The sequence below is a fragment of the Hirundo rustica genome, chromosome 31, assembly GCF_015227805.2.
Source record: "Hirundo rustica isolate bHirRus1 chromosome 31, bHirRus1.pri.v3, whole genome shotgun sequence".
In the NCBI taxonomy this organism is placed as follows: Eukaryota; Metazoa; Chordata; class Aves; order Passeriformes; family Hirundinidae; genus Hirundo; species Hirundo rustica.
Window position 1 is genome coordinate 1,043,221 of NC_053480.1, and position 20,968 is coordinate 1,064,188.

General features: G+C 52.6%; 1 pseudogene; it reads right to left on the minus strand.

Moving 5' to 3' along the window:
* Positions 1–1,330: 1,330 nt before the first annotated feature.
* LOC120764583 (zinc finger protein 420-like) lies at positions 1,331–18,988 on the minus strand (annotated as a pseudogene).
* Between the last annotated feature and the right edge of the window lie 1,980 nt (positions 18,989–20,968).

The window sequence follows — 20,968 nt, forward strand, 5'->3', positions numbered from 1 at the left end:
AGGAGAGCAGTGGAGAGGTTGAACGGACACCAGGGGAGATGTGGAATGTACAGACAGAGCAAACCCTCCAAGGGCTTTAACCTGATTCCCAGCTTTCCTGTGTTCCAAGGGCTTTGACTGCTGGATTTGAAAGAACTGAGATCTCACTGTGGAAAGCAGAGCAGTCTGGAACCAGACACTGCTCTTGGGAGTCTGTTCGGACTTTGCTATGTCTCAGTTTTGAAAATACATTGAATTAAAAACTCCATTACCCGTAACCTTTCCCAGCCCATCCCTCCTCACACATAACAAAATACAATGGAATTCTTTCTAAAGGGTAAAAAATTAAGTAAAATGAACGTTGAAAATCTTCCCCCATAAAAAGCCACGTTGAGAAACTCCAGAATAATGGTGTGTGTCTAGAAAAACGTGCTGTCATTTCTCAGGTGTTTGGCTCGGTGTCAGCTCAGAGCCGGGCTCTGTCTGGCAGGTGCCCAAGTGCCCGGGCCAGCTCTGAGCAGCCTCTGGCGGCTTTCCAGCGCGGCTTTCCCCCGGCTGTGCCCCGGGCAGGCCCTCGGTGTTTCCGTGGTGCCCCTGCCCCGCTCAGCTCCCCGTGCCCTGCAAAGGCGCCCAGGCTGCGCTGGGTGCCCCTGGGTGTCACTGAGGCAGGCAGTGCCCAGCCCCGGGGCCCAGGCAGAGCCCTGAGGGACACCCCTCGTCCCTGGCCTCCCGCGGGACACGGAGCCGCTGCCCACAAGGCCCTGGCACGGCCGGCCGGCCAATTCCCCGTGCCCCGAACAGCCCAGGCTGCAGCCCCAGGGCTCTGCAGGCCGGGGCTGGGGCTGTCGGCTGGCACCGTGGCCAAAGCCTCCCAGGGCTCTGGGCACGGCAGGGGCTACAAGGCCACAAGTGCGGGGCTGCTCCGTGCCGCTTCCAGCCTGTCCCTCTCTTGTTGGGTGCCGGCTGTGGCCCTTGGTGACACGGGCGGTGTCAGGGCCCTCGGTGATGCAGGACATGGTGCTGCTGTCATGAGTGACAGTCTTTGAGATTGCTTCAAAATCAGTGGCAGGGGCATGAGCAAAAGTCAGGTTTAATATGAAGTGACAAATTACAACTTGGTTGGTGGGATTCACTCTACTGCCTACAGGACAGCTAAGGCACAAAAAGAGAAAACAAGCAACAACAAAACCAAACAAAATCCCGGCAACCAAAACAGAAATGAACTAAGAACTCTCTAGGGGGGTGTGGGTGGGTGGGTGTTGTGTTTGGGTGCATGGGATAAAAGACAGTGTGGGCAAGGATTAAAAGAAACATGGCCCAAAAGCTTAACAATGAGCAGCACTTCAACTTCGACCTTAATTTATAACTTAACTTAAAGCTCTGGCCTAGCAAGTCAACAGAGAAACAACACTGAACTTATACCTAACTTCTTGTAACTTAATCTTAACAATTCAGCAGAAGAATAACACTTAACAGCATTTAACCTAACTTATAGCTATAACTTCCAAGTTCTACTTAGCAACTTAACAGAAAAACAACATTTAGCAACACTTAACTCAGCTTATAACTTCTGTTTAACAACTTAGCAAAAGAACAACACTTGGCTGCATTTCAGTACATTCATAACTATAACTGAACCTTACTTACAGGCCTAACTTAGATATCCAAGGTACTTCCACATCTAAGAAAGCAGTCTTTCTCCCAGATTTGCTATAGCATATGCACAGGGGCACACACACAGTCAGAAACAGTCAGTGCAAGCAAGGTACCTGTGAAAAATTTCCCTCAGAGGTCAGTGAAATCCTCACTTCAGATATTTTTGCATCTCCTGCTGGGTGAAGGATCAGACCTCGAGGAGTGAGGGTATCGGCCCAGGACACGTCGTGTTTTGGCAATCCTCCAGGCCTCTAAGAGGCCCCCTCAGAGGGAGATTGCTGGTCACAGCCCACAGTGGCCCAGGAGAGCTCAAAGGGTTTCCTTTTGGACTGCTATTGATAGGGTCACAAGAGAGTCTGCTTCAGTCATAACAATGTTTCATCCCGGCCACAGTTTGGGTCAGCCCCTTCTCTAGAAGTGTGAGAACAGAACTGTTGTGCCATTCAGGCAAGAGGAATATTTTCCAAGGCTGGTCATAAGGAAAACAGGAGCATTTTAGCAATTCCTGGGAGCACACAGTATTTCTGATAAGCTTGGAAGAAGCTGAGCCCAGGTGCTGTTTCCAAGGACAAGACCTAACAAGTATTTCTCAGATCACACTGCACCTGGAAAGGAGGAGAGGGGAATGCAGCATCACACTGGGATCTCAGGGGTGCTCATGGCATGAATGCTGGCCTGACGCCAAGCACCCACCAAAGCCACTCTGTCCCTGACCCTCCCCAGCGGCACAGAGGAGAGACAATTTAGCCAAGTTGGGATAAGACTGGGAGAGATCCCTCACCAAACACTGGCATGGGCACAACAGACCCAGCCTGGGCATAAGGAGGGAATTTATTACAAACCTAATCACAGCAGGACAAGGAGAAGGGAAAGAAATCTCTCCAACATCTTCCTCCCATACAACAGGATGACTAGGACCATGGATCACCAGGGCTCTGCCCAATGGGGGTCACTGGAAATCATCCAAAGCAGATCCTCCCATGGGGGTTGGAGCTGGAGCAAAGCATGAAGTTCTTCCCGCACTCTGGTCATTTGCAGGGGATCCCTTAATGGTGCCTCCGTTGGTGCTGAGTCAAGTGAGAGTTCCCAGAGAAGCTCTTCCCACACTCAGGACACTCATAGGGCCTCTCCCTGGTGTGGATGTGCTGGTGCCTGATGAGGTGGGAGTTGCGGTTAAAGCCCTTTCCACATTCCAAGCACCTGTAGGGCCGTTCCCTGGTGTGGGTTGTTTGGTGGCGGATGAGGTTGGAGCTCCACCCAAAGCTCTTCCCACATTCCCCACATTCATAGGGTCACTCCCCAGTGTGGATCCTCTGGTGCTTAATGAGGTCAGACCTTTGTCTGAATCTTTTCCCACATTCCAAGCACTCATAGGACCATTCCTGTTTGCCTTTGTGGATCATCTGGTGGTTGATGAGGTGGGACCTCTGTCTGAATCTCTTCCCACATTCCCCACATCTGTAGGGCTGTTCCCGTTTGCTGTTGTGGATCTTCTGGTGGCTGATGAGGTGGGACCTCTGTCTGAAGCTGCTCCCACATTCCCCACACTTGTAGGGCTGTTCCCCAGTGTGGATCTTGCAGTGGCTTTTGAGGTTAGATTTCCATCTAAAGCTCTTCCCACATTCCAGGCACTCATAGGGCTTTTCCCCAGTGTGGATCCTCTGGTGCTGAGAGAGGTGGGAGCTCTGGCTGAAGCTCTTCCCACATTCCCCACAGTCATAGGGCCGTTCCCCAGTGTGGATCACCTGGTGCCAGATCAGGTTGAAGCTCTGGCTGAAGCTCTTCCCACATTCCAAGCACTTGTAGGGCTTCTCCTCAAATTGAGGCTTCACCAGCTCTGAGCTCTGGCTGCCTTCCTGGCACAGGGGGGTCTTTCCTCCCTGCTGCTCCCTGCGCTGGGTTTGCAGCCCCTTCTCGTGCAGGCTCTCTGGGGCTTTTCCTCCTTCTCCATCTGGCTACGGGCTGCGAATGACAAATCCTGGTTTGGGGAAAAAACAAGAAGTGAGTGGCTTGGGATGGGGCTTTCTACTGCCCAAGCCAATCTCAGAAAGTCACCAGGAGTGTTGTGTCCCTAAAACTCTTCAAACTACCAAGATTCAGCCCAAAAAAACCCTCCCAGGAGTTCCCCCTCTCTGATCTCCACACCTTGGTGTTTCACGGGTCTCCCTTCCCTGGGCCGATGGGGGTCCTGTGGTTCCTGCTGTCCCCCTTCTCTAGGATCTCGCTTAGGGATGATCCGGCCATCCCACATCCGCCCGTGCTCTGCCGGCAGCAACCACCTGCACCCCTCCCCACCGCCCAAGAGAAAACCCCGAGCCGTCGTGGACCCCCACTATCCACCAAAAGGCATTTGTGGTCCAGCTCTGCCGTCCTCCAAGGTTGAAATATCCACAACCCCCAGAAAAACTGCCAGGAACCCCCCAGTATATCTAGGGAGGGCTTCACCTCCCCGCTCACCTGCGGCACGCGGGTGGAGGTGGGGAGATGCTCTCAGGGCTGAAGGTGCTGCGGACACAGCAGACCCTGCAACCCAGTTTCCTCCTCTTCCTCTCTCCCTCTTCTTCATCCTGCTCCTGCCCCGACTCCTCCTCCATCGCTCCTCCCACTCGTCCTCCTTCCTAATCCCACCTCCTTCTCTTGTCTCCGGCTCTTCTCCCGCTCCTTCTTCATCCCTCCTCCTCCATCCCTTCTCCCATCCCCGCCCCCCGAGCCCAGCGGCCACCCTTTGTCCCCCTTTTCCCAACTCCGTGGCATCCGGCAAGAGGAGCCGGGATGGAGCCTGGGCAGGTCGGGCTGGGGCGGCGCTGGGCTCTGCACCTGGCCTGGGTGCCGCCCACGCGCCCCCTCCCCAAATTCCCCTGGCGGCTTAGGGGGGTCCCGGCGCCTTTTGGAGTTCACTGGGTGCCGTGCTGGGGTACAAGTGCCTCTCAAGGCCCCCCCAGAGCGGGGTGACACGGGAGGGACACACGGGGGTCCCCATTCCCGGTCCATCCTGGGGCCGCTTCTGTCCCCTCCAATCTCTGCTGTCCCGCGGGGTCCCCCCCAAGTCCCTCCCCACCGCCCCCACAAACGGGACCGAGGCGAATTGAGAAGCTTTATCGGCAACACTGGGAGCAGCCGGGCGGAGACAGAGTGACAGCGGGTCTGGGGGGACACGACCCCCCCAAAATCAGGGCAGGGACAGAGCAGGGGGTCCCGGCCAGGCCCGAGGCCATTAGGAGGGGCTGCGACCACCAGCGGCTCAGGAGCTCTGTGGGCAGAGAAAAGGGGGTGACACCAGGCTGGGGGGCCGAGGGTGGAGCACGCTCCAGGATGGGGGACAGGACCCCCAGGAACCCCCCTCAGTTTCTTGCGCAGGTAGAAGCTGAGCCCCAGCGCCAGGAAGATGAAGCCCAACATGAAGCCCCCAATTGCCGTCGGCATCCTGGGGGCTGCGGGGGCAGCTTTCAAGGGCAGGGGGGCACAGGATCTGGGAAACAGCAGCACCTGCTGGGAAGGGACTGGGATGGGATGTGACAGGCTGGGATGGACTGGGGTGGACTGGGACGTCAAGATATACCAGGACCAGGACCCAGCGGAATCATAATTTGGGCACAAGGGATCATACTGGGATTTATTGGGACCACACTGAGGACTACTGGGAACATGCTGAGGGCAACTGGGTGCTGTTGGCATATACTGGGCATGATTTGGCTCATACTGGGACTAACTGCAATCATACTGGGAGTAACTGGAACCGTAGTAGTGGTGAAAGAGTGTAATTGGAAAAATGCATGGGGCAGCTGGGATCATACTGGGAGCAACTGGTCCATGCTGGGATCATACTGGGAGTGACGGGGATCAAACCAGATTCATACTGGGAGTGTCTGGAAGAGTTACTGGGATCATACTGGGGGTGACTGGACTCATACTGCAATCATGCTCGAAGCAACTGGGACCATGATGGGGGTAAATGGCATCCTAGAGGGAGTGACTGGGGCCATACTGGACTCCTACTGAGAGGGACTGAGATTGAAAGGAACCATACAGGGCATGACTCAGAGAAACTGGCACCATGTTGGGGACAACTGGGACCTTAGTGGGAGTGACTGGGAACGTAAAAGTTTGAATGGACTTTCTATGCTGTGACATTCCCAGGGAGCAGTGGCAACTCTGTGCACCCAACCTGGGGGATCGGAGCAGGGAAACCTGGCAGCACCTTCAGGGCACAGCCGAGGGCTGGGGGGCTCCTTCCCCACTTAATTTTCTCTCCCCAATTCAAATCATCCCCTCCCATTCAAATCCCCTCCATTCACATTTTCTCCCCACAATTAGGGTTTCCTTGCCTCAATTAAACTTTTCTCCCCAATTAGGCTCTGAGCCCCTGCACCATCCCTGGCTCCTCCCAGCAGAACTTGGCCAGAACCTTCTGGAAACAGGAGTGAGAAAGAGTTCAAAAATTCATCATTATTTTCTTGGTTTCTGGAGGATTTTCCTGTGGCTTTCCTGCAAAAAGCTCTTCCTTTAGGGACAATGGCTGAGGGGGCCCCTTGGGCTTCCCCCCTTTCCAGTCCCTTTTTTCAGCTCTTTTCCTCAGCTGACCCAAACCTGGGAATTTTGGAGAGCAGGAGGGGTCGCTCTGCTCGGGGGTCTCGGAGGTGCTGCCAGGGAGGCCCCAAGACCCCAGCACGCTTCTCTTTGGCCCCTTGGAGCATTTGAAATCTCCAACTCCCAGCCATGGCTGTCAGTGGGATTTAATTCCCCCCTGCAGGGTTTTCCCCCAGACCAGGTTTATTTCCAGAGAGTTTTGTGGTTTCCCTTCCAGCTGGGGCCTGATTGCACCAGAGCGGCCATGGGTGCCTGGGCAGGAAGGACTGTGGGATGGAACAACCCCACAAACCTCTGGGAGGAGGACAAGGACTGGTGGGGAAATAGAGAATAAACACGGGATTACAGAAAAAGGAAAATAAAAGTAATATATATATATGATATCTGAAATAAAATTAAAAATAATAATGAAAAAAAATAAAGTCATGGCAGAGTTACTTCTGCTGGGACTTTGGGTTTCTTGTCCCAGTTCCAAGCTGGATCTGAGCCAGAAACCGGTGGGTGGGAGAGATATTGCTGCTGAAGGGCTTCATATTGCCAAAACTAAAGTGTCCAGTATCAAGTAACACCTTGAGGTTACAGAAGTCTCAGAGCCCATGATGGATTCCCCCGTTTGAAGCTGAAAGAAGAGCTCCACTTGCAACACTGCCTTGTAATGATGAATGTGAAAATTCAACACAATTCCCGGTTCCATCCCTCCTCTGCCCAGTGGTGCAGGGAGAAGAGATTGGGAATTACGGTCAGTTTTTGCTGCTTCCTCCTTTAGGGACAGGAACCTTTGCCCTGCTCCAACGTGGGATCTGTCCGTGGGGTCAGTCCCTGCCCTGTCCATTGGGGGTCCCTCCCCAGCCGTGCGGTCACTCCTCGGGCCGGCCCTGAGGCATGGGGCAGCTGCGCTGCGGCCCCGTCAGCAGCACTGCCGGTTCGTCCTGGGCAGGATCAGCAAAAGGAGCTGGGTGGCCACAGGGGCTCAATCCTGTCCTGAAGAAGGAAGGGGAAGGGGAAGGGGAAGGGGAAGGGGAAGGGGAAGAGGAAGAGGAAGAGGAAGAGGAAGAGGAAGAGGAAGAGGAAGAGGAAGAGGAAGGAGCTGGGGCCGTCCATGCTGTCCGATCCCCGGGGAGCCGCCCCGGGGGGTTTGTGCTGCCCCGGGTTCTTGAAGACGCCGCTCGGTGAGACGGGGGAGGTGGGAATGAAAGAAGAGACTGAAATGCAGAGAAGAGAATAAAATGCAATCAAAGAGCCGCACAAAGGCACTTCAGACGCCTGCGTCTGAAGCAGCTGCATCGAAGAATGGATGGGGGGTGAATAGAATAAAATAGAGAGAATAGAGTAAAACAGAATTTAAAAACTACATTAGGTGGTCCCCGGCCTCCGGTGTCACTGAAGAGCCACACTGTGGGACGGGCGCTGCTGGGTGTGGCCAGAAGGGCAACACCGAGGTGGGTGCGAGGTGTGAATAGAATTAATCATCGAGAACAGACTAAAATACAATAAAAGAACAGCACTGATGAGTTCTGCGCCACCCGTGTCAGGAAGAACTGCTCTGAGAGCAGCAAGAAGCGCTGGCAGTAGAGAATAGAATAAAAAATAACAAAAAAACCACACTGGCATTTGCTGCTCCCCAACACCAAGAGCAGAAGCGAGAGCTTGTCGGGGCAGCACTGAGGGGTCTTGGCCGCAGCAAGGGACAGGTGGAGGGCAGCCCGGATCAAACCCCTCCAGCTGCACGACGAGCGGTGACCCCACGAGCCCGCGCTGGGCAGAGGTGGCAGCCGGAGCTGGGGAAGCAGCTTCAAGCGCAGGGAACAAGTGGGGTGCTCCCAACCACCTCTCCTCAGCCCTCGGGCACCAGGGGGGTTCTGGGGTTGTTCCCAACCAGCTCTGCACAGCCCTTGGGCACCCGTGCTGGGGCCGCCGTGCATTTTTCAACCCCGGCCACCCACAAGGACCGGGCCTCGTGGGTCCTGCTGCCTCCACCTCGGGCCCCAGAGCTCAGAAACCCAGGAAAATTGATCGCAGGCACTAAAAAGCTTCTCGTGCATGGCGAGGGCCGCAGAGGGTCCTTATAAATCCCCATCCCCTCACTCCCTCCCAGGCACTGCGGGGCATTAGCACAGCTCCCGCGGCTGTGCCGGGACCGGCTGCTGCCACAGGGCACGGGCTTGCCACACTTGGGTATTAAACACAACAAATTTGAGGAGGGGGACAGCCCTAGAACCCAGGACTTTACCCTCAGGAGCTTGGAGCTGCACGAGGGGAATAATGGATGCCCTGCACACACTGATGCCCCTGGCAGCAGCTCTGCTCCCCCAAGAATGGGGCTGTTTGGGAAAAGCAGGATGGTTGGGATGGGTTCTGTAATGAGACAGCCACATGTTGGGATGAAAAGCTTGGGGCGATCCAGTTACTGAGGAGGATTTGGGGCACCTTCCAGTCCTGAGGGATGAGTTAGTGGGAGGGGAGGAGACACCTGGCTCTGACATTGGACTGGGGCCCCACAGGGAGGGATGCAGGGAGCCCATATATTAGGGAAGATTCTGCTGCCTTCTGCCAGTTTGGGAGGTTATAAATGGCTTTGGGGGATTTCCTGGTCATTTTATGGGTGGAGGTGACCCTTTTTTTGGAGAATCCTGATGCTTTCCACCAATTTCAGGGGTTCTAAATGGCTTGTAGAGGATCCACTTTCGTGGGTTCAGATGTGTCTTGGTTTGAAAAACAGGTATCTGCTACGGAGGGGCAGGGCCTCTCTAGGAATGGGGAATTCCAATCCCCTCCCTCCGAGTTATTATAATTTAGAAAATTAAAGCAGCTTTTCCAGGCAGGACTATGGGGAAAGGAATAACAGTTCTTTACTAGTAAGTATAACAAGGCAATCAAACAACAACTACTACAGCAATAATAATAAACAGAAACAGGAACCTCAAGGGACTTGGTTTCACAAAGCCCGGGGCAGTCTGATCTCTTGGGACTCCGAGAACACCAAGCTGGAAGGTGGAAACTCTGGGGCTGGTGACTGGAAAGGCAGGATTATCCCCGGCAAGGCAAGGGCGGCATGTCCTGGCAGGCGGGGGTGGGGGTGCGGGGCTACAGCGTAGCAAAAAGAAAAAAAACAGTGCTGAAGAAGCCCTGATTCCCGGGCAGAGCTGGCCCAGCTCCAGCAGGGCAGGTGAAGGAGCTCAGAATTCCATGAGCAGATAGATGATGGTAGATCTCCCAGGACCGGACTTCCTGTTGACAGTGGGCATTTCCTGCAGCAAAAAGCAGTCTGGCCGTCCTCTCCGATGCCCAGAGCAAAACCGCGCCCCCCCTCGCCCAGCTCCCCCAGCCCTGTCCTTTTCCTGCCCCAAACTCCGGTGACCTTTCCCCTTCTTTGTGTTAGTCAAGCACCATCTAAGTATCAGCACTTTGTTTCTTAGCAACTTATGGGGAAAAAATCTTTAAGACAAAAAGGAACAAACATAACCCCCAACAGGATGCCACCCGCCCACACTTTGAACTTGTCCAGACTGGAACACCCCACGGCACAGCGCGGCTCTTTTGAGGCTGGCAGCACCTGCCTGGCACTGGGGATGTGGCGTGTTGGGGGAGCTGGGGACATAGTGATGGTACTGGTGGTGCTGGGAGCTCACCTGCCTGGGGGCCAGTGGGAATCGGGTGAATCTGTGTGCTCCCCCCGGGGACCCCCAGCCCGGTGTCACCCCCTTTTCACTGCCCACAGAGCTCCTGAACCGGCAGCAGCCGCAGATTCTCAGTCTCAGGCCCAGATCCCCTTGCTCCATCCCTACACTGATTTTGGGGGGGTCGTGTGTCCCCCCAGCCCCACTATCACTCTGTCCCTGCCCAGCTTCTCCCATTGCTGCCAATAAAACTTCCCAATCTGCCCCGGTCCCGTTTATGGGGGGTGGTGGGGAGAGTTAGGAGGAGCCCATGGGGGCTCCATGATTGAGTAGAACGGGCCCTGGATGGATTGACAATGGGGATCCTCGTGTGTGCCCCTCCTGTCAACCTGCTCTGGGGACTCCTTAAGAGGCACCTGAACCCCAAAAGGTGCCAGGACCCCCCTAAGCTGCCAGGGGAATTAGGGGAGAGAGCACATGGAGGGCGCCCAGGCGAGGCCAAGAGCCCAGTGTGGCCCCAGCCCAAGCTTCCCCAGCTCCATCTGGGGATTAGAATGGAGGAGTAGGACCTCTCCCCAATGCAATTTGGAGGTCCCTGTCCCCTCCTCCACACCTTGGGTGTTCCAGCCCCCTCTTTTCTCCCACTCTACCACCCCTTCCCTACTGTGCCCCTAATACACTACTCCTGTCCCAGATGCTTGGTATTGGGGGTTACAGGCCCCTCTTGCTCAGTCTGGAGGTCCCATTCCCCCTTTCTCTTAATTCAGGCCACTCCTGGCAGCTTTTTCCTGGGAGGAATCCCTGAGTTTGGGGATTTTTGGGGTGTAGTTTTGTAAGGGAACAGCTCCATCTGGCTTTCCCTCCTGGTTGTGGCCTCTCAGGAGCCCCCAACACCCTGGGGCAGCTAGCCCAAGCCCTCAGCATGCTCCAAGTCCCTCCCAGGAACCCTCAACTCCCTCAAACCCAGCATCCTCCACACAGCCCCTGCAAGTTTTCTCCATAGCACCAGCCATGGCTATGTCCCACCATTCCTCACCCATGGCTGTCTCCCCACCATGTTTCCATCCCTGTCATTGTCCCCCACGTCTTCATCTGTGCCCGTGTCCCCTATGTCCCCACAAATGGCCAAGTCCCTGTCCATGTATCCTCATGTCACTCTTCATGTCTATGTCCCACCACGTCCCTACTGACGTCTCAGTTTAATGTCTTTATTTTTACCCCAATGCTGGATATTTTAAAGAGATAAAGAGAAATGAAATGCAAATCAAAGCGAAAAGAAAAAGTTTTCCCAGTCTCAGGGTCCATATGCTTGGGTGGGAGGGAAAAACCTTTTCTGGAGGGGTTTCCACCCCACTGTCTCCAAAATCTTGGTCTTTGTGCCACCTCATCGCCATTTGGCTGCAGAAGACATCCTTGGACAATAAGAAATCAAAATCATGGATTGCCTGAGGTTTGGAAAGACCTCCAAGACCATCCAGTATTCCTCGATGCCCCCAGAAGACAGGACTGAATGCAAAAGATTTTCCAGGGTTGAAAGTCAACAAATCTGCTCTCCCAAGGAATTCCCAGTGTCAGTCTGTGTCCTGATGGATGTTCCTGCCCCTGTGTTCATCCAGGTGCCCACAGAGAGCCAGGAGGATGTAGAGCCCCAATAGTCAGATGTCTTCCCAACACAGACCACCAGGATCACAGATCACCAGGGCTCTGCCCAACGGGGGTCATTGGGTCATTGGGGGTCAGATCCTCCCAAGGCGGATGGAGTTGGAGCATCACACAAAGCTCTTCCCACTCTCAGGGCACTTGCAGGGCTTCCCTTAGAGGTGCCTCTGTTGGTGTCTGGTCAAGGTTGAGCTACTGGAGAAGCTCTTCCCACACTCAGGACATTCGTAGGGCCTCTCCCCAGTGTGGATGCGCCGGTGGACTGTGAGCTGTGAGCTGTGCTTGAAGCCCTTCCCGCAGTCGGGGCAGAGGAAGGGCCTCTCCTCTGTGTGACTCCGCTGATGTACAAGGAGACTCGCGCTGGTCTTAAACCTCTTCCCACACTCAGGACACTCATAGGGCCTCTCCCCAGTGTGGATGCGCCGGTGGTTTTTCAGGCAGGAGCTCCATCCAAAGCTCTTCCCACATTCCAAGCAGGTGTAGTGCCCTTCCCCAGTGTGGATCACCTGGTGCCGGATCAGGTCATGGCTTCCTCCAAACCTCTTCCCACATTCCCGACACTCGTAGGGCTTTTCCCCAGTGTGGATCCTCTGGTGTAGCACCAGGCTAGAGCTCTGGCTGAAGCTCCTCCTACACTCCCCACACTCGTAGGGCTTTTCCCCAGTGTGGATCCTCTGGTGTTTCATTAGGCTGGAGCTCTGGCTGAAGCTCTTCCCACACCTGGGACACTCGTACGGCCTCTCCCCGGTGTGGATCCTCTGGTGTCGGATCAGACTGGAGCTGTGGTTGAAGCTGTTCCCACACTCGGCACACTCGTAGGGCTTTTCCCCACTGTGGATCCTCTGGTGTTGCATCAGACTGGAGCTGTGGCTGAAGCTCTTCCCACATTCCCCACAGTCGTAGGGCTGTTCCCCACTGTGGATCACCTGGTGCCGCGTCAGGTCGGAGCTGTAGCTGAAACCCTTCCCACATTCCAAGCACTTGTGGGGCTTCTCCCCTCCATGAGGCTTCTCCACCAGCTCTGAGCTCTGGCTGGATCTCCGGCCTTCCTGGCACAAGGAGGTTCTTTCCGCCTCGAAGCTCCCTGAGCTTCGTTTGCAGCCCCTCCTCCTGCGGGACCTCTGGGGCTTTTCCTCCTCCTCCATCCGGCCACGCCTTGGGAACGACAAATCCTGGTTCAGGGAGAAAACAAGAGGAGAGCGCCTTAGGCTGGGGGTTCTTCCTCGCCCAAGTTCATCTCAAGAAGTCAATGGGCACCTTGTGTCTGGAAGAACCTCCAAAACACCAAGATTCAGCCCAGAAATCTAACAATAAGACACAGATCAAATAATCCCCTAACATCAGCCAAAACCTCTTATAAAACATAAAGTTCTAGCCACTTGCAAAAACACAAAGCACCAACCTTTAGCCCAATAAAGCTCAGAAACACCAAGATTCACTCCCACAAAAATTGCGTATGCTCCTCCCCAGTCACCTGCTGCATGTGAGGGGAAGGGGGGAACTGTCTGGGGGGAATTGGCTGGGGGGAGGTTGCAGAGGTTGCAGGGGTGGAACCTTGTAGTGCATCCTCTTCCTGCTCCTCATCCTGTGTCCCTACTCTTCCTCCTACTATTCGTCCTTCTCTTGCACAATCCCACCTTCTCCTACCACATGCATCCTTTGAACATTTTGTTCTTCAACCCTGCTTCTCCTTCCCTTCTCCTCCTGCCCCCAGGCCCAGCACCCACTGCCGGCTCCCTCTTCCCCCCAAACCCACAGCATCCCACCGGAGGGGCAGGGATGGAGCTGGGGCAGGTCGGGCTGGGGCAGCGCTGGGCTCTCGGCCGCTCCCGCCCGCACTCGGTCCCCGCTGCAGCCGCTCCCGCCAGGACAGCGCGGGGGGGCCCGGCCTTGGCGCTCCCCCCTCCCACCTCGCCAAATTCCCCTCGCGGGGGGCTCTGGGGCCGAGGGGGGGGCACAGGTAGGGTCCAGGTGGGGAACGCTGGGAGCTGCGGGTCTGCCTGGCAACTGGTGAGTCATCAGCGCCACACGCTCTGATTGGCTGAGCTCTGCCGGAGTGGTGGGGCTGCAGCAAGGGCGAACACCCTGCTCCAGGGGGGATGTCCTGAAAACAGGGAACCACCATGAAAGGAAGAAGAGCAAAGTGTCTTTAGAAACAGATGCTGTGAATCCGCTCGGGGATAGGGCTAAGCATTTGTACATAAGGAAGGGACAGAAGAAGCCATCAGCTCCAGAAAATGTTATTAACTGACCACACAGACTGCTGCTCAGCCAAGGGCCTGATAAATTCATCAACCTGGAGAGAGAAGAACCAAGCCTTAACAGAGCTGTGAATATCGTTACCTATACAGAAGTGGGGTGCATATTAAGGGGGATATGTAGTAGGTGGATTGGGAAGTCTGTACCTCTCAAGTACCTCAGGCAAAGGGGAAAGGGAGAGAGAGATGGGGCCAGGAAAACTAGGATGAAAAGGATGCTGTGGTCATACTCCAACAATTGGAGAGACTCCATGGGAAATGTCCCATGGTCTCTCCCTATTTTTTATGAATGAAATGACTTTTACAGGACTCCTCTGTCTTCTTTGTGGACACAAACCTCTGGTGATGTCAAGTTTTCCACACACCTTGGGGCTCCTCCGGAATGCCTTCCACTGTCTGGGACAGCGGGCAGTGAGTGGAGCTGAAGGTGCCTCACCCAGTTTGGGTGATCGGCTCCCTTGGGTGGTGGCAGCATCGGGGATTGATTGGGTACCCGAGAGTGTCCAGGAGACAGACGAGTGACAGATCAGGAGGGGCTGTGATGAGTCACCAGGGAGAGAGCACTGAAAATCTCATCAGTGAGGACACTGGCATCTTCAGGGAACAAACATGGCAGGGCACCCATGCAAGGTGGAAAAGGGAAAGCCAGGAATGGTTCATGGCCAAAGGGATGATGATCCCAAAATATCTCTGAAGGGTCCCTTGGGAGAATGTTGAGGCAGTTTGCACATTCTCCCACAGGTAATTAAGGACATGGACACCCAGAGGGGCAATAAGGGAAATCGAGAAGGGATTTAGACAACCGGGGATGGATGGTCTTGGTGTGCTGGGAATGGTAAGGATGAAGGCGAGTGTGCAGGAATATGGTTAAGGCAAGAAGCAGCAGGAGGAATCTATGTGGTAAGAAAAAGGATGATGGAAAAGAGGAGGAAGAGAATACTGAGGAATGCGACTTTTTACAGCAGGGTCTTATCCTTAAAATTTGTCAGCTGACCCAGATCCTTTGTATCCCCGGTTTCCAGGACAGGGAAACAAGGAGGTCAGGATTTCAGGGGGTTTCTCTGTGCTGGGGAGCAGCAGGAGTGAGCGCAGAGGTGCGGCACCGGGAGCACGGGCTGGGGGCCTGTGGGGAGCTGCGGGGCCGGGCCGGGGCTGTGGGGCAGCCGGGGCTCAGCGCCGGGCGCTGCCTGACCCCACCACCCCCCGGGCAGGGCCGGCAGGGGCCCCCGGCCCCCAGGAGGCTGCGGGACGCCCCGGCCGCTGCCCGGCCCCGTGGAGCTGCCGGCCCTGCCCACCGGGGGAGCCGCCTTGGGACACTACGGCAGGACAGGCACCGCCTCTGGGATACGGGCTGGGGAGGGCAGGGCGAGCACAAGGACCAGGAGCAGGAAGGAACAGCTGGGAAATGTGGGTTATTCATGCAAGGATCAAGATCATCTTTGAAGGATTTTGTTTGGGTCACTGGAGAAAGGAATGCCCTTGCAGAGAGCTCAGCAGCTGTCAGAGGATGAGCACCCACAGGCAGTCAGGGGGGCTGCAGCAGTGGCACAAGAAGCCCCTGGAGCAGTTGGTCACAAAGGCACAGCAGGTGAATGCAAGAAGGGGTGAGGAAAAGGCCAAGGTGAAGCCAAAGGCCATGGCAGAGTTTCTGCAACCCCTGAGGAATGAACCCCAGGGTCCAAGGGGGCCCCAGAACCAGGACCCAGGGGACGGGCTCAGCCACAAGGACCTGGCAGAGGCATTGCCCTCCTCGGCAGGGGAGAGCCAACCCAAACAGCCCCTGGGAAGGAATCAGGGTTCCATCTGTAGGGCAGTGAAAGCAGAGACAGGCTCACTCTCAGGCGGTGCAAGTCCACCCCTGCATGGACATGGATTGTTAGGGGTGGCAGAGCTCCCATTACACCAGGGACCTCCCACACTGGAGCCTTTGAGAACATTCAGGGTGGGTCTGGATCCAGAGGAGGCCTTTCCTCATAGACACAGGGGCCTCTATGTCCACTCTCAATCTTAAACCTATGGGGAAAAAATGCCAAAAACAAGAAGTTTTATTGTTTCATATTATTCATTCTTAGTACTTGTAAGTACTTTGCTTGTTAAGTAAAATGGTTTTTTCCACTTTTTCTCTCTGAAGAAATTATTTTCCCAGACCAGTTAGTGGGAGGGACCATTTGAGTTTGCTACCCAGAAAGACCCCATTCAGGGGTTTTCTCCCAAATTTGTCCTAAAACACGACAGAAGGGAAAAGAGTTACAAGACAGGTGATTATTAAGGAAAGGGAATTAGACAATGCGCATGTTACTGCCCACATGGTCAGCTCAACTGGCAGAGCTGTGTGTGCTTTTAAGAGCCTGGGACTAAAATGCCCTGAGCAGGAAGGCTCAAATATCTTCTGCTAACACCATGTCACCTAACAGGGTGCCAAAAGCATTCTGACTTCTTCAGTAATCACTGCATCACTTAGTAAGGTAATTCTATAATAAATAATTCAGAGATAAGGGATTGTGGAAGCAACAGACTCAGATGGAGAACTCATTTTACAGGAAAGATCCTTCAGGGGGTTAGGGCAGCTTTAGGAATACAATGGGACCTCCACAACCCCTGGCACCCCCAGAGCCCAGGTCCAGTAGAAAGAATGAATGAGGAAATAAAGGAACACCTTTGTCAGCTGGTGATAGAAACAAAGATTGGCTTTGGCAAGAATTAGAGCTAGACATAGGGCAGATACTGAATTATCTCCCTTGGAATTGGGCCCTTGGAATTCCTTAGCCTGGTAATTCTCTACCCAGTGCAGGGTGAAGGTAAGGGATGGGTATTCAAAGCAGTCTGTGGCCAGAACCCTGTCTCTTCTAAAATCCCTTTGACAGGAAGCTCAGCTGGCACAGACCCTGCCTTGGGACTCTGCTGTTCACAACATCCAACCAGGACATCGGGTCCTGCCTAAGTAGTGCCAAAGATGAGGAGCTTGATTTTACCGGATTCAAGCCACAAAGTACTGCTTTATCGATTTTTGACAAATGCCTAGGTGCCGCTTTGCTGAGTTTCAACATTATACATCTTACGTATATGACTTCTGCCTAGCAACTACCTTACAACCAAGCTTAATAGCTCATCTTTTATGTGTTCTCAGTATAAGCTGTTTCTCTACTTCTAAAAAATCAGCAACAGCTGCTTCTAAACTCCTGTACTACCATATTCATAAATGTCCTCCACATCAATAAAAAAAAAAAAAAAAAAAAAACCACCAAAACAAAAAAAAACCCCACAAACAACAACAAAAAACCAAAAAACCAAAAAACAAACAGATTGTGGGAAGGCCACATGAGAGTCATTCAAGGGTTGCTCTGGAAGAGAAGCTTCATTCCAGGCAGCCAGGAGAGGAGCTTTAGAAATGCAAATCAACACTGCTGGGGAAAAGTGTGGACAATGCACCAGGGTCTTCTTGCCTGGGGAAAGAACTGGGCTGGTTCCCTCTGTCCCTTACCCCAAGCTCTACCTGATTGCACAGATGGAATTTACACAGCTAAAGGCAGAGCCCACACTCAGGATATCTGACTCTGCAACAGAAACTGGTGCAGCTGCAAAGGAAAAGAGCAAATGGAGAATGCTGTGAAAACTTCACTAAAAGAACTGGGGGGGAATCATCCCTCTCCCCACTCCAACATGTGCTGTCACTGTCTAGGTCACACAGGGAGCATTAGAGCACTGCAGTGTTCTTGCTACCACAAGTTCAGCAAAATCAGTTGGGAATCCAAGTATGTGATGATTTAATTAGAGAAAAGAGATTAATTGATGCAGCCCTGGCTGGAGGGAGTGCCCAAAAATGGAGAAAAGATGAACGGCCACCGCAACAAACCCTACAACAACATGGAGCAGCCCCTGGGAACCCAAACAAATTCATATCAGGAGCCAGAGAATCCATTTATCATTTCAAAGGCATAATTAGACTACAAGATGTCCTCGAAATAATAACCAACCAGACAGATCCAGCTCCTGAGTCTGGCCAATCAATCCACTCAAACGAAGAACGTGACATTTCACCATGGGATGGGATCAGATTATCTATTAGCATAACAGAAGGAGGAGGACAGTGTGGATAATTAAATTACCCAAGATGCTGTTTGCAAAACGATGACAACCGAAAAGTGGTGAAACAGATAACAAAGGAAATAAGAAAGCAGCTCATGTTCCAGTCCAAAGGTGGAAGGGATGGGAATGGGACACGGTTTTGTGGTTCCCTGGCACACCATGGGTTAAACGAATGCTCTTTCTCCTCTTCTGTGCTACAGCAACTCTCATCTTTTGACCATGCACAGACACCTTGCTGAGTGCAGCTCATTCAGCACGGGAGCAAGGGGATGCAGGTGGCAGCCAGGCCTCCTGAGCCACAAACGGCTCCAAAAGGACAGGGAAGGAGGTCACTGAGAATAATACCAAATCCAAACAGGACCCAGTAAGAAAAAACCAGAGTCAAACAGTGAATCTGCCTGGAGAGAGGGTCAGGGACTTGGAGATAAGGAAGTAACGGGAAAAAAAAAAATCAGTTTCAGAAAATGTTACTCATTGACACGGACTGCTGCTCAGCCAAGATCCTGCTAAATTCCTGAACTTCGAGAAGAAGAACAAACACTGAACAGAGCCACGAATATCGGATGTAATACAAAAGGGGGATGCATATTAAAGGGAAACTGAAGCAGGTGGATCGGAAAGTCTGAACTTTCCAAGTACCTTCGCCACTGGGCAAAGGGAGAGGGAGATGCAGAAGGCAAAATCTAGATAAAAAGGAGGCTGCGTACTACAACAGTTGGAGAGACCATATGGCAAATGCCGCATGGCCTCTCCCTTTGTTCAGGAATAAAGGCACTTTTACAGGACTCCTCTGTCTCCTTTGGGGACAGAAACCTCTGGAAACGCGAATTTTCCCGCACACTCCCGGGGACAGGGCAGCCACCTCCGTGCTACCCACAGGAAGCGGGACGAGGCAGCGCTGCTCCGGCACCGGCTCCTGCCGAGGCCCCAGCGGCAAGGAGACCGCGGGCAGCCGCTCCCGCAGCGTCCTCAGGCCACGGGCAACACGGGGCGGACACGGCACAAGGAACCCGCCAGAGCCCCCGGACGCCCCCTCGGCCCGCAGCCAGCCCCGAGCCCCGGCACAACCCAGCGCGGCTCCCACCTGCGCTGGGGCCGCCTCTGAGCTCCGCCGCCGCCTCACCGGGCTCCGGCCGCTGCCGCCGCTCCCGGGCCCGCACAGACGCTCCGCCAAGGGCGGCTCTGCTGCGCCAGGGGCGCCCGGGGAGGGGGCGGCCCCGGGGCCGTGCTTGGCCCCGCTCTGCCCAATCAGCGCGCCAGAATGAAGAGTGACGGCACAATCGCCCAATCGCAGCCAGGGGCGGGCTGTGCACACGGCCCAGCCTCGGCCCGCGCTTTCAGGGCTGTGTGAGGGTGTTTTGGTTTAGGGACAAATTTGGGAGAAAACTTTTGAATAGGATCTTTCTGGGAAGTAAACTTAAATGGCCTTTCCTTCTAACTGGTCTGGTAAAAAACTTCTTTGGAGAAAAGTGGAAAAAACTATTTTACTTAATAAACAAAGTGCTTACCAGTATAAAGAATGAATAATATGAAACAATAAAACTTCTTGTTCTGGACAGAGATGGTAAATTGAGAAAGTTCTTGTCGTAGGTGTAGCTCGGCTCTCTCTCAGTCTTTTATCAGTCCCAGTCCCTCCGGCGCTGTTGGAAAATGCTGAGGTCCAGGCTTTGGTGGGCTGCAGGTGCAAGCCCTTATTGCTCTTTTGGATTTTCAGTTTAGAGCAGATTTAAACTGCTTTAAGAATAAGGGAAAAAAAAAAAAGAAACCAGTTTAGGGAACTTCTTTGACTTAGCTAGCTGAAACTAACTAAAAGGAAAAAAAACAAAACAAAACAAAACAACAAACTTTGTCTTGCAGTTTCTTTAAGCCTCTGCTGAACACCCAGTCCAGAGAAGAATGTGTAGGAGTCAGACAGTTTTCTTAAAACAAACTCTGTGCTTTTCTTTGTTTTTAGAACTAGTTTTAAAGGTACAGAACTTAATATACAGCTTAAATAGAATAGAGAATTGGGGATAGAAGCATCATAAATTCGCTCTCGGACATTCTATCCCTTATCCTCATATCATTAATTTACTAAAACTAATATATATATATTAATTTTACACACTTATATATTTATATAAAACAATATGTAGTATACATATACAAATACATATACATATATATATATATACATATACATATAGTGGTAGTATCATTTAGTACTCAGTAATAGTTATGGTTCTTACCTAACAATTAGATCTTTTTGAGGTACACATTGTGTGGTTTTATCTTTTTGCATTACTTACTATGTGTAACTTGGTCTTTGAGTAAAGACAATCTTATGGATGGGTTTGTTGATGCTTGAAGTAGAATTGATCTAAATTGTTTTCTATAATAAACTTTTTACATGTACTACTGGGACTTTTTTTTTAATTTACTGTATGTACGGGCTTAGATTGCACAGGGTCTGCTTTGTTGGTGGAACTTTGGGTGTTAATTAACTAGGTGGCTTTTGTTAGATGCTGTTCTTAATTTTTGAATGATCCCCCACCCAGTGCTTTTAGGGTGGTTTTTAGTAGTACATTGTATTTTTTTACTTTTTCTGAAGCTGGTGCATGATAGGGAATATGGTACACTTACTCAATGCTATGTTTCTTAGCCTAGTTGTTGATGAGGTTGTTCTTGAAATGAGTTCTATTGTTTGATTTAATTTTCTTAGGGGTACTATGCTTTTAAAAACTTGTTTTTTAAGGTCTAGAACAGTGTTACAGGCTGTAGCGTGAGGCACAGAGTAGGTTTCTAGCCATCCTGTGGTGGCTTCTACCATTGTGAGTACATAGTGTTTACTTTGGTGTGTCTGGGGCAGTGTAATATAATTAATCTGTTAGGCTTCTTTATATTTATACTTGGATTACTGCTTGCTATACTATAGGGGTTTTACTTGCTTGGTTTGTTTGATTGCAGCATATGTCTCATAGTTATGGATAACTTGAGAAATACGGTCTATGGTTAGATTTACTGTTTGGTCTTGTGCTTACTTATAGGTGGTATCTTTGCCCTGATGACCTGAGGCATCATGGTCCTATTGAGCAAGGAACAAGTTTCCCTTGTGTTGCTAATTTAAGTTTATCTTTGACACTTTTA